At 40.6% G+C, this 6,000-nt stretch overlaps 1 long non-coding RNA gene across 1 annotated transcript; it reads right to left on the bottom strand.

Moving 5' to 3' along the window:
• Positions 1 to 560: 560 nt before the first annotated feature.
• Positions 561 to 3,562, bottom strand: LOC129148841 (uncharacterized). The gene is made up of 4 exons (XR_008555821.1): positions 3,501 to 3,562; positions 1,992 to 2,130; positions 746 to 938; positions 561 to 649 (listed from the first exon to the last, which is right to left on the bottom strand). It is a non-coding gene; the product is annotated as an uncharacterized LOC129148841 (long non-coding RNA).
• Positions 3,563 to 6,000: the final 2,438 nt, after the last annotated feature.

Genomic DNA, 6,000 nt, shown 5'->3' with positions numbered 1-6,000 from the left:
CCTAAGAATGGTGAGACTGCCATTCCAGCCTTTGACTACCTACCTCCCATCTTCTTTTACTCAAGAGAAAATTAAACTCTAATTTGTTTAAACCATGTCATTTGAGTTGTTATATAGCCACATTAGAGCTATTTGACCTTTAGCAATTCATTTAACTTCTCTGTATCTCAGTTTACTCATCAGTAATAATGGCATAATAACAGAGAGCTGTCATAAGGATTAAATGAATTAATACCTGTAAAGAGCTTAGAATTGTAACCAGCACACTGAGGGCTCAATGAATCCTCTGTTGTTATTATTCTTCACTTGCAACATCTATACTATAATGCCAGGAGTATAAATGTAAAAGAAAAGGGTAAATTAAGAAGAGAAATCACCACATTCCTTTCTTGTCACATTCTTTTTATATTTTAAATATATTTTTATTGATTACAGAGAAGAAGGGAGAGGGAGAGAGAGATAGAAACATCAATGATGAGAGAGAATCATTGATCGCTGCCTCCTGCACGCCCCCTACTGGGGATCAAGCCCGAAATCCAGGCATGTGTCCTTGACTGGAATCCAACCCAGGACCTTTCAGTCCGCAGGCAGATGCTCTATCCACTGAGCCAAACCAGCTAGGGCTGTCACATTCTTCAGAAACAGAGACCTGGGCAAAGAGCGTAACAGAACAGTGACAATACTTCTCAATGAAAATCACTTTACAGATTATCAATAGTGTTAACTAAATTCCTCTAATCCTTACCATAGTTCTAAAATGAAGGTGAATGTTGAAGCTTGCTTGTGTTGACAGGTCAATAGCTGACTGGCTGAGTGGCCAGAGTCCAAGTTCACTGTTCCAGTAAGGGCCAGTTGGCATGGTTCCATTTCATGGCCCTAGACAGTGAGGCATACTTAGCCCTGGCTAATCGCTCTCTGAACATGATTCCAAGTTTAAACTGTATGGGAGAAGACACGTGGAAGTATAACTCAGACACGCTCCTGAGAAACTCTAAGTATCTGCCTCTCCACCTGCCAGCAGGTGCATACGGATGGCAATAAAGCCTTTTTTTTTTTTTTTTTTAAGAGAGAAATTTCCTGATTTTTCCCAGAACATTTGTTTTGTCAGCTAGCTTATTTAGAAGCCTTCTGAGCCTTAGGATTTTAACTTCAGGATACTTCCAGGATTAGCTACATTTCAATCTTAGTCACCACCTGATACCTGCCATATTCATAAACTCTCCACTTCCTGCCTTTACTCCACTAATAGGGCGTGGGTGTTTCTTTGACCAGGTGCCTTTGATTGTGGCCATACTTTTATCACTTGTTATTCCACATTCCAGTCTTTTATTACTCACAAAGGATTAGAAAATCCCTCAGGAGATCAACCAAAGGACTTGCATGCATGCATATACCAGGTAAGATTAACCAATGGACACAGACACCAGGGGGGTGAGGGTATAACCGGTGGGGGGGTAGTAGGGGGGCAATGGAGGGATAAGGACACATATGTAATACCTTAATCAATAAATAAAGAAAAAAAACAGAATGGGAGGGGGGGGGAGGAAAATCCCACAGGCAGTGTCTTCTCCCAGGTCAGCTGCCAGGATGGTTCTATTTTCTATGCCAGACTTGTTGCCTTTGCTTGGACCCTCTTATCAGTTCACTCGCTATCAAGTCTGTGGCTCTAAGGCAACTCATTCCGGGAAATTCTCTCTGAGGAGTCTATTCCCACTAGTGATATCCAATCAGGGGGATATAGACACATATGTAATACCTTCATCAATATAAAAATAAAATAAAAAATAATGACTTCCTGTAATATGTACCAGAATGAAGCCCCATTTCCTTGATCCTAACAGGCACTATCAGTATAACGGGTTTGGGGGAGATAGGGAGGGACTGACATGGAATTTTTAAAAAGTAGAAAGGTATAAAAATGCACTATACTTTTATCTTCCTTGCCAAAACGCATAATCCCATTCTAATAATGAGTAAAATATCAGACAAACCCCATTTGAGAGACGTTCTACAAAACACCTGGCCAGGACTCCTCAAAACTGTCAGTCATCAAGAAGAAGGAAAGGCGGAGAGACTGTCACAGCCAAGAGGAGACTTGATGACTGAATGTGGTGTGGTCTGGATGGGATCCTGGAGCAGAAAAAGGACACCAGGTAAAACCTAAGGAAATCTGAATATAGTTAATCATGCATTAATATTAATACTAATGCAAGGTGTTAATAATAGGGGAAACTGGATGCTGAGCATTTGGAAACTCTCTGTCCCATCTTTGCAATTATTCTGTAAATCTAAAACCTGTAAAATAAAGTTGGTGATAAAAACATGGGCAATGTAGCAAAGTCCTATCATATTTGTGAGATTCTACTGGGCCGTCTGATATATGTCCTCTCAGTTATACAAACTCTGAACCAAACAGCCTCTCCTCTCTTCTGAAGAGCTTTGGGTGTGTTAGAGATAGGAACACATCAGTTGTTACTATTTCTACTGATCCAGGCGGCACATTTTATGATTCCTGTGTCATACAGTACTGGGATCTGGCTTAGGGAATGGCTTGCTAGAAGTCATCAGAATGGGGACTTAGCTAGGTGGGGAGCCCTGTTTGCTTACCGTTCCCAGTACTGTGGCAGGATAGTAAGAAGCTAGGAAAGTTCCTTGATGAGTGGAATGGGGAAACAGAGACAAATAGTTAAACAGCCAAGCAATTTATAGCCAGATAATAAGTCAGCAGAGCAATTTACAGCCAGGTAATAAATTGCAAGGTCTTATCTTCCCTAACTAAGGATACTTAGGAGCAAATGGTTTATACATTCGGATCCTATGGGGACAGACTCACCTTGGTCCCGGTCCCTCTTTGATGACATTCTTTGAAGGTGAAACTTACCAGAGAATGACCCTAAACGCCCCCCCCCCCCATATGCTCATTTTGATGAATCAGCATATTAAAGGACACACTGGGAAAGCTGATGAATATGCTATTGAGATATTCCTGAGACCTCCCATAAAATTCCCACTTTTAGAAAACAGATCAAAACCCTTAAGATAAAGGACCCACTGCATGTTCTCTCTCTTGAGTACACCTGCACCTTCCCCCACTTCCTTCCTCAGGCATGTTATCTTTGCTGTCTCTCTCCTAAACTCTAATGGTCCCCAGGAGACTTGCAATGCAGTGGCAACTGAGGAATGGTGGAATTAAAAAATAAGAATCTTGTTCTGTGATCTTCCAGTTATTATTGTTTAATTATTTTATGGTTTTATAAATTATTTTATTAAGTCATTCCTCAGCCCTTATAATAATAATAAAGATTATTATATTTGAAAGGGCCCTTTCTCAAATATAATAAAGATTATTAAATTCACCATTTTTCCTAATAATTGGTACTAGATATCTGGAATAGAAAAATGCCAGGCTATGTCAAATGAATGAAAATTTGAATTTCTGCAGAGTCAGTTGGTCTTTGGGTCACTATTATATGTAAGTGTATGATTATAAACATACTCACACATATGTAGTTGTATCTACAGGTCCATTTCTAGAAAACAAACTGCCCACACTTGTTGCTCCTGCAGAGGACGAGGGAATGAGGGGTTGGGCGTGACAGGGAGACCTTCCTGTCCACAGTACCTCTTTTGTCCTGTTGTATCAATGGTTTAAAAGTATGACGATACTTGAGGCACTTGTTTGGGTGGTGACAATCACTTTCCTCATGGGCATCTAGTCTGAAATTCTTCTTGTACTGTGTGTTCAGGGGGAAAAGATGAAAATCATTAGGTGTCCTTGTGTTTAAAGCCAGGTTGCTAAGTTACCCAGGCTGTTAATAAGGAAATAAATCTTTGAAATAAAAAAGTTCCCCATAAATCTGGCTTAGGGAATGGCTTGCTAGAAGTCATCAGAATATTTTGCAGCTGTGCTTAGTTGACAATATCTGCCTTCTTCTCAGACAATAGTGAAACATAACTGAAATGAGATGTAACATTGCAAAATAAAAAGGAAATGGAGGGAAAAGCATTTCATTTTAATAGTCAAGCATCTTCACTGATGCCCCTCCCTCCAACTTCTCTCTCCTCCCCAAATGTACCATCACAGAACGCTGGGGACAAGCGCATTACAGATATACTCTTTATTCAATATTAACATTTTAATGGGTAACTTCCATTATGTTATTATATATTTATAAGCACAGAAGTGTTATTGTGCCTCCCATAGATACACTGAGTATTAAACATTCAACAGTTATTAGCTAGTTTGCAATCTCCTATGACTTAGGTAAAACCTCATTTTAATAAGGTGGAGTAGCTCTATGAACTCATTTAGACACTAAAGTAATGTTAGTACGTGCCTGTTATAGAGACGAAAGCTGAAATAATTTTGGAGCTCTACATTCTGTAATCTGTGCTTCCTCCCCTCCTAGTAGGCAGTAAAACATTGAAAAAAACTTAAAAGCAGCGCTTCCTGAAACTCATTTGTCTACTTAGATATTAAGAGGCCTTACATTTAGTAATTCTTCCTACACTTTTAGATTTCATCTATGAGGGATGTAGAGGTAAAATAGAAATATTTTCAATATACTAAGGAGTCAATTAACATGGAGCCGACTTTTTTTTTTTTCTTTCTCAAATCCCCAGGCTTCCAATTACTGATGAACCACCCCGGAAAAAAACATTTTTGCTAGAAACTTAATTGCCTCCTAAAGATGTGGCTTTCAACAATTTTTATGAGAAATTCATTAACCAGCCTGAAGTCACCTTAAGATCATGTACTCTCATGTAAGAAGGGACCTTTTGAGTTATTTAAAGAAGTGATCCCCAAACCTGGCTTTTCATCAGAAATTCCCATGGAGCCTAAAACAACAAGATTCCTGTCCTTCTGAATAAGAAGTTTTGGAGGTGAGTGCCACTATAATGTTTTTAAAGCAAAGCTCTGAATTTGACGATCCAAATTCTGAATGTATCTCTATAAAACATTTTTATACAACACGAACCATTATCACAACAAAATTTAAAATAATTATTTAATTTCTGATCCGTAATCAAATTGCTGAGTAGTGAAGTCCAGACAGGCATGAAAAAAAAAAACCTAAGAGCAGAGGGGCTGGAGGTACTCTAGAGGACCCCATTCCAGTGCTCCCCATAAGATGCGGAATTGGTGGGGCCCCTTGTAGAGCATGCCTCACATACCAAAGATCCTGGCATTCTAACCTGAACCCACTTCCAGAGCCTGCATGGGGCTCTCGCCTGGCTCCCTTACAGTCCGTGCTGCCACGGTGTATATCCCTAGGTACAGGTGTGAAGACCAAACAGCTGTCTGTGGGAGCTAGAGGTGATACAGAGCTTGTCACAGCATGAGGGAGTTCCTCACGGTGTGCGACAGTGCCTAGGGTAGGAACTCCAAGGAGGCCAAGATTTCTAAATTTGAACCTGGCCTTTAAACCTCAGGCTCCTTTGAGGTGCTTGAGTGATGTTGGACACGGAGGCTGGGCATGTGTTGTGAGCCAAGATCACCTGACTCAGACTGTGGAATAAAGAGAAATCTTGTGATCAGATGGAGGGGGTCCAGGTGGGTAATGAGAGATCAAGTGGGGATGAAAGAACACCCCTTCCTCTCTCCCTCCAAAAGAAAGTGGATGTTTATTCTGTGGATATTCCCAATGATTGCAGGGAGCCAGAATGGCAAGCCAGCAAGAAATCTTTTCCCTTTGTCCACTTCATTCCTGCCCAGCAGCAGTCACTGCCAAATCGGGGTGGAACATGAAGTTAATTATGGGTTGTGCTATTCTATACCAATGATTTGGTATGATCTGCTATTTGATGTATTTGCCAACCTGTGACGATAGAACGTAATTTTCTAGTTTGATTTGTAACTCTCAAACATGTAGACATGTGGTATGTGAGATGGCCCTGTGACCTGCTTCTCCAGGCATTGCTTAGGAGGGCGGCAGTCCTGGGAGTGTCAGCTTGTCTTCTACATCCAGGAGGGCTCAGCAGCATTGGAGTGGAAGGGAA

This window comes from Eptesicus fuscus, chromosome 4 (genome assembly GCF_027574615.1).
Source record: "Eptesicus fuscus isolate TK198812 chromosome 4, DD_ASM_mEF_20220401, whole genome shotgun sequence".
In the NCBI taxonomy this organism is placed as follows: Eukaryota; Metazoa; Chordata; class Mammalia; order Chiroptera; family Vespertilionidae; genus Eptesicus; species Eptesicus fuscus.
Note: the sequence above shows the minus strand (reverse complement) of the source record. Positions and strands in the feature narration are given on the sequence as shown.